General features: G+C 40.6%; 1 long non-coding RNA gene across 1 annotated transcript; it reads right to left on the bottom strand.

The window, feature by feature from the left end:
* Window positions 1–2521: 2521 nt before the first annotated feature.
* Window positions 2522–6658, bottom strand: LOC135981168 (uncharacterized). Its single transcript, XR_010598129.1, has 3 exons — window positions 6518–6658; window positions 5902–6020; window positions 2522–3022 (listed from the first exon to the last, which is right to left on the bottom strand). It is a non-coding gene; the product is annotated as an uncharacterized LOC135981168 (long non-coding RNA).
* Between the last annotated feature and the right edge of the window lie 3667 nt (window positions 6659–10325).

Here is a 10325-nt window from a genome sequence, read left to right on the forward strand (position 1 = left end):
GGGTTGGTCCTGGGGCCGGTGTTGTTCAATATCTTCATTAATGATCTGGAGGATGGCGTGGACTGCACTCACAGCAAATTTGAAGATGACACTAAACTGGGAGGAGTGGTAGATATGCTGGAGGGTAAGGATAGGATACAGAGGGACCTAGACAAATTAGAGGATTGGGCCAAAAGAAACCTGATGAGGTTCAACAAGGACAAGTGCAGAGTCCATGGTGGCTAGGATGGTGTTTTCTGAAAGATCACCAATGCATTGTAGTTTTGTCAGGAAATCAGTGGTGTCACGGAGATAGCTGGGAGTGCTGGTGGTGTAGAGTCTGAGTAGAGTGTCCACATATCCAGACAGTCCTTCAGTGAGTGCCAATTCCAGAGATGATGGGGCGTCCAGGATTTCCAGGTTTGTGGATCTTGGCTAGTAGATAGAATAACCCCGGTCGGGGCTCTAAGGGTATGTTGATTTGTTCCTGTGTTAGTGTAGGGAGTGTCCTGAGTAGATGGTACAGTTTCTTAGTATATTCCTCAGGGGGATCTGAGGAAAGTGGCCTGTAGAATTTGGTATTGGAGAGTTGTCTGGCAGCCTCCTTTTGGTAGTCAGACCTGTTCATGATGACAACAGTACCTCCTTTATCAGCCTCTTTGATTATAATGTCAGGGTTGTTTCTGGGGCTGTGGACAGCATTGCGTTCTGCACGACTTAGGATATGAGGCAAGCAATGTTGTTTTTCCAGAATTTCTGCCTGTGCACATCAGTGGAAGCATTCTATGTATAGGTCCAGACTGTCATTTCAACCCTCAGGAGGAGTCCATGTGGAGTTCTTCTTGTTGTGCTGTTGGTGGGGGGTATCTGTGTATCAGTGCACTGTTCAGTGTTATCTTGAAAGTATTTTTTGAGTCGGAGACAGCGAAAGTAGGCTTCCAGATCACAGAACTGTATCATGTTCATGGGGGAGGTGGGGAAAAAGAGTCCCCGAGATAGGACACTCTTCTGCTGGGTTGAGTGTGTAACTGGATAAATTGACAATAAAGGTAGCCATTCTGCAGCAAAAAAAACTTCAGGACCAGACTTCAAAGAGCAGCTGCTGAACTTCAGTTCATTTGCAAATTTGACAGCATCAGCTCAAGATTAAACAAAGACTGTGAATGGCTAGCCAACTACAAAAGCAGTTTCTCCTCCCTTGGTGTTCACACCTCAACTTCTAGAAGAGGGCCTCATCCTCCCTGATTGAACGAACGTCGTTATCTCTAGACTGATTCTTGCCTGCATATTTATACCTGCCTCTGGACATTTCCACTACATGCGTCTGACGAAGTGGTTATTCACCCACAAAAGCTTATGCTCCAATATGTCTGTTAGTCTATAAGGTGCCACAGGACACTCTGTCGTTTTTATCAGGATGCAATGTGTATTCTTCTCTATATCTGTCCACCTCTGCTGGCCAGTGTAGAAGGGGAGCTTAAACAAACCCCCCTACTCTGTTGCTCCCTTTGGGATTTCTAGCTCCTCCATTAGACACCAAGAGCCCACTTCTTATGGCAACACAAGGAACAGGAAGGTGCCTGGAACTAGGAAAAGGGTGAAGGTTCCTTGTATTCTCTCCCTTTTTTACAGCAATTTAGCTAGGCACAATCTAATTTAATGGGTTTAATAGGGTCATGGTCTTGACATATGAAACTATCACTGAAGTTGTAATGTGACAACCAGACTCAATCTCCATCCCACAGGACTGTCACCAATAGGCTCACTAGAAAAGTTAACAAGTTATTGCTGAAGTCAATAGCTGAAGTAATAAGTCTGACAAGAAATCAATATTCACATGTAGCGGTGTAGACTGTACTTTCCTATAAGCCTTAAAATTTAGGACAAAATAAATACTAAAGCTGCTAGATCTGAAGATGGGTAGTGTATACTCACCTACAGACATAATGGAATATACTTTAGGAGCGACTTACAGCTGTGTTCTGTTCAATTAGCTTTTTTTTCTTTTGGCCCAGGAAACCTGCCTTGTTAGGCACAAATGAAAATCTCCATGTTTGATAGATACTGCCTACATGCTATATAGTTTTAAACAGATTACATTATCTTTAATTCCAAGGCTTTTAAAACTGCCTGCTATTCGTCAGTGACTACATGTTGGTACACATCCCAGTCTGAACGGTTTAAATCCACCTGCAGGCTACCAGATTTTTTGCAGACCATCAGCACACAGCTATCATTTATCTCCTTGTGTGGTATGCTCTCCTCTAATCAATTTATTGCTGGAAATACTATATGTACACATCCAAATTAATTCTTCTTTGACACTGGTCTTCAGATACCACTATGTGATCGCCAAAAGCAGATCAGCTCTCTGTCTGTTGCTACTTTCTAATTAATTAAAGACCGTCACAAGAAATACCAGCTAAGTATTTTTGGGGGGGCTCTTAATGAATGAGTCTATTAATTTAAGAAGATTTAACAATTATGCATTCCCTGATATTGATTTCCACTAAATCCTATCCTGAAATTAAAGAGATTGATAATAAAACCTTTTATTCAGTTCCACTACAATAGAGCTAATGAATAAATTGGCTGCATGCATGTCCCCAGAACTAGATTCATTTAGAATAAATGGTGCAACACAATGGAGCAGGTTATAATTGAAATTAAGGGGGGGGGAAGCAGGTGTAGTCTGAACTCACTAATATGATAATCAAACAATGCAAACAGGAAGCTTTATGTGCCATAGAATTGTTCTTTTAGCATTAATAGAGTTTTCTTTCAATTTTTTTATTTTTTTTTAATTTTTGGTAGACCGGTTCTGCTTGTCTGTTTCCTCAGACTGCTATTTCAGGATGAAAACCTTATGTACAAGGCAGCACACAACAATCTGCCTGGCATCCTTCTTAAAGGGTGAACATGATTTTAAGGGGACTTCTGGTTTGCAGAGCAAGCTTTTCCTGTTCCAGATTTTCCATTCTTAGTCCAGATCCCTGTGGGAGGGGATGTAATTCCTGAATCACAGAAGATGTGCAGAATGACCCTAAAAAAAAGAGAACAGGGCATTTAAAGGGGAGTTGAAAATAGGGAAGTACAAACATTCAGCTGTCAGAAGTAGGGCCACAACCACATTGTTTTGCTCAGGTTCATTCCTGACATAACTGGAATTTAGTATGTGTCAGGCTGGTCCATACACCAACTCTAGAGGTCCATCCAAATTGACGGTGGTCAACTCTGAAAGTCCATCATAGGCTAGCAGATCTAGCACTCTTTTTAGTCCTCTTCAAATCGTGTCTACTTTAGGGGATCTTTGGGATGGTTATGTAGAATCCTCTTTGCATTTTCTATCTTCAGACACACAAAGCACTATAGAGACAACATCTGTTTTTCTTCTAGCTTTGCCTTCTCCCTCTATTCCATAATCTTTGTCTAAATTTCTGTTCGGTACATTCAACTGCTCGAGGTATGTAACTGATCAAAGCAGACACAGCTCAACTATCTGGTGGCAGAGATACTTAGGGTCTGATCTGAAGACCATTTAAGTTAAAAAAAAAAAACCACTGATTTCAATAAACTTTGAATCCAGCCTTTAGCAGCAATATGCTTATTCAGATTAGCTTTTTAAATATACTACATATTGTACCCTAATTTGGTTAATTTGCATTACGGTTCCTCTCTGCTTATTTGGGGGGAACTAGTTTTATGGAAGATTCTGGGCTTTTAGACATTGGGCTGCAGAAAATGAAAACCACCATTGAGATCAGAATCCCTGAAATCTTCCAAGAGCTGCAGATGCAAATCCACCTACTACACAGTAACTGTATGAAGTCTGAGAAGAGATGCAGGAGAGCAAGCCTGCTCTAAAGAAGGTATTGATTCCCAACCCTGCGTTGCACAATTTTTTCACATAATTATGATTATTATTAATACATGAATGAACAATATATAATAGCACCTTGTGGTTCTATAGTGCTTTCCATTCAAGGGAATGCAAAATATTAATGAATCTAGCCTCACAGATAGCCTTGTGAGATAGGGAAATAGTATTGTTGTTGTAAAGATGAGGAGACTGAGGCATAGAAAACTTAGGTAATTTCCCCAAGGATACAGGGGAAGTATCTGTTAGATCCAAGACTGGAATTCAGCTACCTTGCCTGCTAGATCTGAGCTTTAATCACAAGACCATCTTTCTTCTTATGTGTGGTAGGTCATAGTCTTTAAAACCCTAGGGGAAAAAACTAATTATAAGAGAAGCCTTTATATGTTGGTGTGATGAAGGGGACAGAATAAGATATAATGTGAGAGAACTGCCTTCATGCACCTCATATATTATAAGGCAAACACAAGTAGCCTTCTCACACTGGAATCTTTATTGTTTAACAGAGTACTCAATGATACCTCATGAACAAATTCCCTTTCACTGCATGTGTTAGATAGTGGTATCCCTAATACTGAACTCTTTTATCTCCTCTTATCCTGTGATGACAAATAACTGAACCTTCATATCTCTGTTTCTGGAGAGCTGGTGGTCTAGGTTGTTTCCTCCAAACCCTTGCTAGGGGCTCCCTATGCAGCAGTAGAATTAAAATGCTCATTCAAAACTATCAGAAGGTGCACACTACAATTTTTTAAAAGAGTAAGCTATCATTAATAAGGTATGTAGGGTAATCCATTTCCAGAGTTAGCAATAACATCGTAAATACGACTGTAGGGGTAAAAGGGATATTTTCAAAGCGTTCACTGCCAAGTAATTTTAGCCCCCAAATTACTAAAAGTGTCTAGTCTAGAGAAATAATGATTCTCTCTCCTCATGCCAATTCAGAGATGTGACCCCAAACACACACACTCGCTACTTTAATCACCTGAGGTTCTTACCATGGACCCCATGATTAAAGTCAAGCAAAACACAATTATAATTTTTTTTTAATAAAGAAAGATTTAAAAAAGTAATATTAACAAAACTAAAACGGAACACATGCACAAACAGCAAACAATGGTTATTTCAATTATAATCTCTTCAGTGTGTCTTTCAAAGGGGACTTTTCAACAGATATTGCACATTGGAGAGGGGTCACTTTCCTACAGGTAAGTTAAGATGAAAGCATCTTATTCCCCAAATCAGTAGTAAATCCTTCCTGGTTCATTGTACCATGGATAACTAAAACAGTTTATGGGTGAGCAAAAGGAATTTTATTTAAGGATTAGTGAATCCTGTTGGATTTATCATAAATAGGGCTTCTGATTTTAGGTTTTAACTGATAAACACCAATAAAACACCCCCAATAAAAAAATGAAATCTATGTTTATCCAATAGTCACTTGAAAAACACCAGAAATGCTTTCTCAGTTCAAATTGACTGAATCCCAATGCAGTTTGTTTATACTGATGTTTATATTCCCTGACTTTTATCTAAAAGCTTTTGATTGTTGGACATTTACACATAAATCAAAATTTGCTTAAAATAAATCCTGAAAAATTAATTAATAGCCCCCCCAAACAGAAGCCCAACTCATGAATAACCTGAACAGTTTATAAATGGGCAGAGTTAAGTGATCTTAATAAATACTATGAATCTGAAGGAAGTATTTAACTCAGTTTCTTAAAAAGAAGCAATCCAAAACCTAGTCATTTAAAAAAACAAAGTATTTCTTATAACCTCACCAATTCACTTCAAAGAGTGGTCTTGAGACAGTAAATTAGTGGATATTAAAAATCTTGAACTTCATTAAATCCCACTGTTTCTCTCTGTTTACCAAGATTATCTTATGCCCTCTCTCCAAGAGTACATAGACTAAACAATCTGGTGTTTAACAGAAGTTCTTAATACCTTAAATTACAATAGGATTCCAATATTCCATTAAAATGATTAAATATGAATTTAAATCTAATCCCTTGGCAATGATTTTGCAAACACCACCTCACCACTGATGTTGAAATCTTGGTGATGTCATCCTGTCACAGCAGCTGTGCTGGGCCAGAAGCTTGCTTTTTCTTGATGCTGTAATGTGGCTTCTTTGCTCTTCTTACAGGTCTTGTTGCTGCTGAAATTTGAAATGCCCAATTAATATGAATATTTTTACACTCCAATGGCTTCTCATATTAGTAATAGGTTTGTGATGGGGTGTCTATGTCACACAAGGCCTGAGTAGGGAGAAAGGGCCAATTAACCCTGTGACAGGCTACACCTGGGAGAGAGTCAGGACTGATAAGCTTTTAATTGATGATGAAGGCCAGGTGGGCAAGGGGCATGCTAAGCTGCTATAAAACCATGAAGTAGAGCATAAGAAGGGAGTTTTAGGGTGGAGGACTGCAGCTGCTTTCTGGGCTTAAACAGGGAAAGGAGGAAACCAGGGAGAGAACAGAAGCCATGGGATCCTGGCCCTGAAGGAAGTGTGTACCTGGAGGAGACTGACTGAGCTGAAGTAGGAAGTAGCCCAGGGAAATAGTAGAAAGGTTTGGTATAGTGCAGACCTTGGCCTCTGGTGGTTGGGTTCCTGAGCTGGAACCCAGAGTAGACGGTGAGGCTGGGTTCCCTTACCTTTATTGGGAAAGTGGTATAGAGCAGGCAGAGGATCAGAAGACTACCTGAGATAGTCATCCATTGGGACTTTGGTACCTCAGAATGGGAGGACTATACAGTGATCTGTCTGAAGGGCTGAGTCATGAAGACTGAATACTGAAAGCCCTGCAGAGTGAGAGGAGACACAATATGAGCAATGAGGGAAGTGGCGGCGGGTGGTGGTGGTTAGGACCTGAATGGAGCTAATTCCCAGATGTAGTCACAAGGAGGCTCCCCAGTAGAGAGTGTAGCCACTCACAAGATTATAGCAAGGTCATTTGATTCCGTATGGGTACATAAAACATTGCACTACTCACACACTGCAACAGTAACAATATTGTTATGCTAAATGCTTGCATTTAGATACAACTAATTTGCAAATGAACATCACAAAAGGAGTTAATACCATCTGAAGCATTTAAAGAATAAGCAATGCTTTTCAATTTTAAGGGGCAACAAGAGGTAGAAATAACCAAAATATTTCCCAACTATACATATTTTTCTTAAAGTAAAACAAATAAAGACTCTAGCATTCTTATCAATCAGTTTCAGTAAGACTATTTCCAGAATTCTTTGTGCAGGTTTAAAACTGAGGGCTTTTTGATTTGAGGAGAAGGAGGACTGATAAAGTTTTACATGTCATTCCTTGTCTTTGGTGGTCTTGATCAAGTAAGTACCACATATCACTTCTCTTTAAAATACCCTAGAAAAATGCCTTCACATCCTTAAACAAGGGGAAGATGTCCTGGTCTTTGGGAAGACAATCCTGTTGATGGTTTGCCTTTTAACCACACAGTTCTCACGGTTACTATCCATAGATTCTCCCAAAACATAGAGCTCATAATGGCTTAGCAAAGTATCATACTTATGGGTGGCAGAATCAGGCTCTAAACTTAGAAAGAAGTTTGTGACTGATCTGGAAGCTTCCAGATGGAAGTTTTGATTAGAAGAGTACAAAATTACCAATTGTCACTCTTTGAATGTTAGTATATGGAAATTAGTTTTCTCCTAGTGAAAACTGCCATTTTGTTTGTAAATAGTAGTGTGCCCCAGGGGTCTGTATTGGGACCAATACTGTTCACAATATTCATAAATGATTTGGAAAAGGGGGTAAACAGTGAGGTGGCAAAATTTGCAGATGATACAAAACTACTCACGATAGTTAAGTCCAAAGCAGACTGCGAAGAGATACAACGGGATTTCAAAACTGCGTGACTAGGCAAGAAAATGGCAGATGAAATTCAATGATGGTAAATACAAAGTAATGCACATTGGAAAATGTAATCGCAACTGTACATACAAAATGATAGGGTCTAAATTAGCTGTTGCCACTCAAGAAAGAGATCTTGCTGTCACTGTGGATAGTTCTCTGAAAACATCTGTTCAATGTGCAGCAACAGACAAAAAAGATAACAGTCAACCTGTGTAACTCTTTGCCAGGAGATGTTGTGAAAGCCAAAACTGTAACAGGGTTCAAAAAAGAACTAGATACGTTGGAGGAGGAGTAGAAGTCCATCAATGGCTATTAGCCAGGCTCTGTGCAGGGCCGGCTCCAGGGTTTTGGCCGCCCCAAGCAGCCAAACAAACAAACAAAAAAAGCTGCGATCGTGATCTGCGGCGGCAATTCGGCGGGAGGTCCTTCGCTCCGAGCAAGAGTGAGGGACCGTCTCCCGAATTGCCGCCAAACAGCTGGACGTGCTGCCCCTCTTCAAAGTGGCCGCCCCAAGCACCTGCTTGGTAAGCTGGTGCCTGGAGCCGGCCCTGGCTCTGTGTGTCCCTAGTCTCTGTTTGCCAGAAGCTGGGAGTGGATAACAGGGGCTGCATCAGTTGATGATTGCCTGTTCTGTTTATTGCCTCTGAAGCACCTTGCATTGGTCATGTTGGAAGACAGGATACTGGGCTAGATAGACCACTGGTCTAACCCCGTATGGCCATCCTTATGTTTTGGTGAAAAAATCAAGTTGTGGAAAACAAGAATTTTTTTACTAGATATTCAGGCAACGAGGTTAATATTTTTGTATTTGCAGTGTGTGTGTGGTGGGGGGGGGTTCTTTTCCTGCACAACTGTAGTCTAGAGAGCAGCATAATTTGTAAAAGACATTTGCTACAGAATCATCTATCCTCTAATGGATAAAAGCATGATTTCATCCCCCAACCACCATCAATCTTTAATTAATGGAAGAAAACTCTGCATCCAAAAATGGTATTACATTGCAGTAGAACAAAAATTCTGGAAATTAATTTTACGAAAGCAGTAAAAGACACTAGGACAGCTATTTATATGGCTCATTAGCCAACATCAGTATGTATGAATTGCATGTACTCGAACATTTTTGGTCAAACTTTCAAATTTAGGAATCTGAAACTATACTTGCAAAATATATGGCCACAAGACAGGTAACTGTGAACACCCAAAGAGTACATACACATACAAGTACCTATTTGCACATATAGGAGCAAACTTGCTCCTGGCATCTCTCCACTGAGGCCACTTGAGTTATGCCAGCAGAAAATGTTACCTCTACATTTCTGTTTTATACAAGTCATTATATATTTACTTATGCCTATTTTGTAGCTGCACGTTAAATGGTCAGATTTGGGGGGAAAGTCTCAACATACTAAAGGTAGTTTTGAAAAAAAAGCTAATTAGCTGAAATATTGGGGTCAAACATGAAAATATTGGCTAACGTTCCATTTTTTTATATAATGGTTAGCAAACAAGTTCACTGACTGACTCGAAGATGCAATAGCTATTTTATCTAACTGATTCTTTTCAAAAAAAGGTTAAGAAAGAGCTTATCTAAGTCTATGATTTTCAATGTAATCAAATATCACATCTTGTGGCAAACAATGGAATCATACTGTATGCTAGTTAGTCATAATAATTTATTTACAATTTCACCTTGCACACAGCGCCGTATTATTGCCTAGGTCGGCAAATTTTCAGGGGCGGAAGTTCCCCTCCGCACCCCGCCCCCCTGCTCCAGCTCACCTCCGCCTCCTCTGCAAGCTTGCTGCGGCATCCTGTTTCTCTCCCCTCCCAACGCTTGCGCCGCGAAACAGCTGTTTTGCGGGGCAGGAAGGGAGTGGGGAGGAGGGGGAACGTCACGCGCTGGGGGAAGAGGCGGGGCAGGGGGGGGGATTTGGGGAAGGGAGGGGCGGAGTTGGGGCGGGGACTTTGGGGAGGGGGTTGGAATGGGGCGGGGAAAGGGCGGAGTCAGGGCGGGGCCAGGGCTGCAATTATTTCCCGGCCTAGGGGCGGCAAAATTATTAATCCGCCACTGCTTGCACAGTGGTCATGATGTTGACTATTTCTCTCCATACACAAAATGTATATAAGTGTAGGTACAGGCATGCTTGAAAATCAAAAATGAAGTGATTTTATTAAAACAGTGTGAGGCATTTAGATGCTACAGTGATTGAGGCCACATAAATACCTAGACATATAGATAGACAGACAGATGTGTATCTGGAGCTAGGATGGGGAATTCTATTTGGTTTTCGAGCAGCTTTTCTAAACTAGGTGCCTAATCCAATACCTGATTAAGTAAATGGAAAGACTCCCATTTATTTCAGAGGGCTTTAGATCAAGCCCTAAGATTTTCTAGTTTCCATGCTCCATTGTGATGTAATTTTCTTTCTAGCCACCCTTCTGATGCCTGATCACATAAGAGTCCGGTAGTTCTTAGTGAGGGTGCTTGCACATCACAGTAACTATGTACAAACAATGGCAGTGGATTGAGCAAGGAACTAAAAGTTAGGAATTCCCGAGCTGTACTCCCAGTTC

The sequence above is a fragment of the Chrysemys picta genome, chromosome 2, assembly GCF_011386835.1.
Source record: "Chrysemys picta bellii isolate R12L10 chromosome 2, ASM1138683v2, whole genome shotgun sequence".
NCBI classification, from domain to species: domain Eukaryota; kingdom Metazoa; phylum Chordata; order Testudines; family Emydidae; genus Chrysemys; species Chrysemys picta.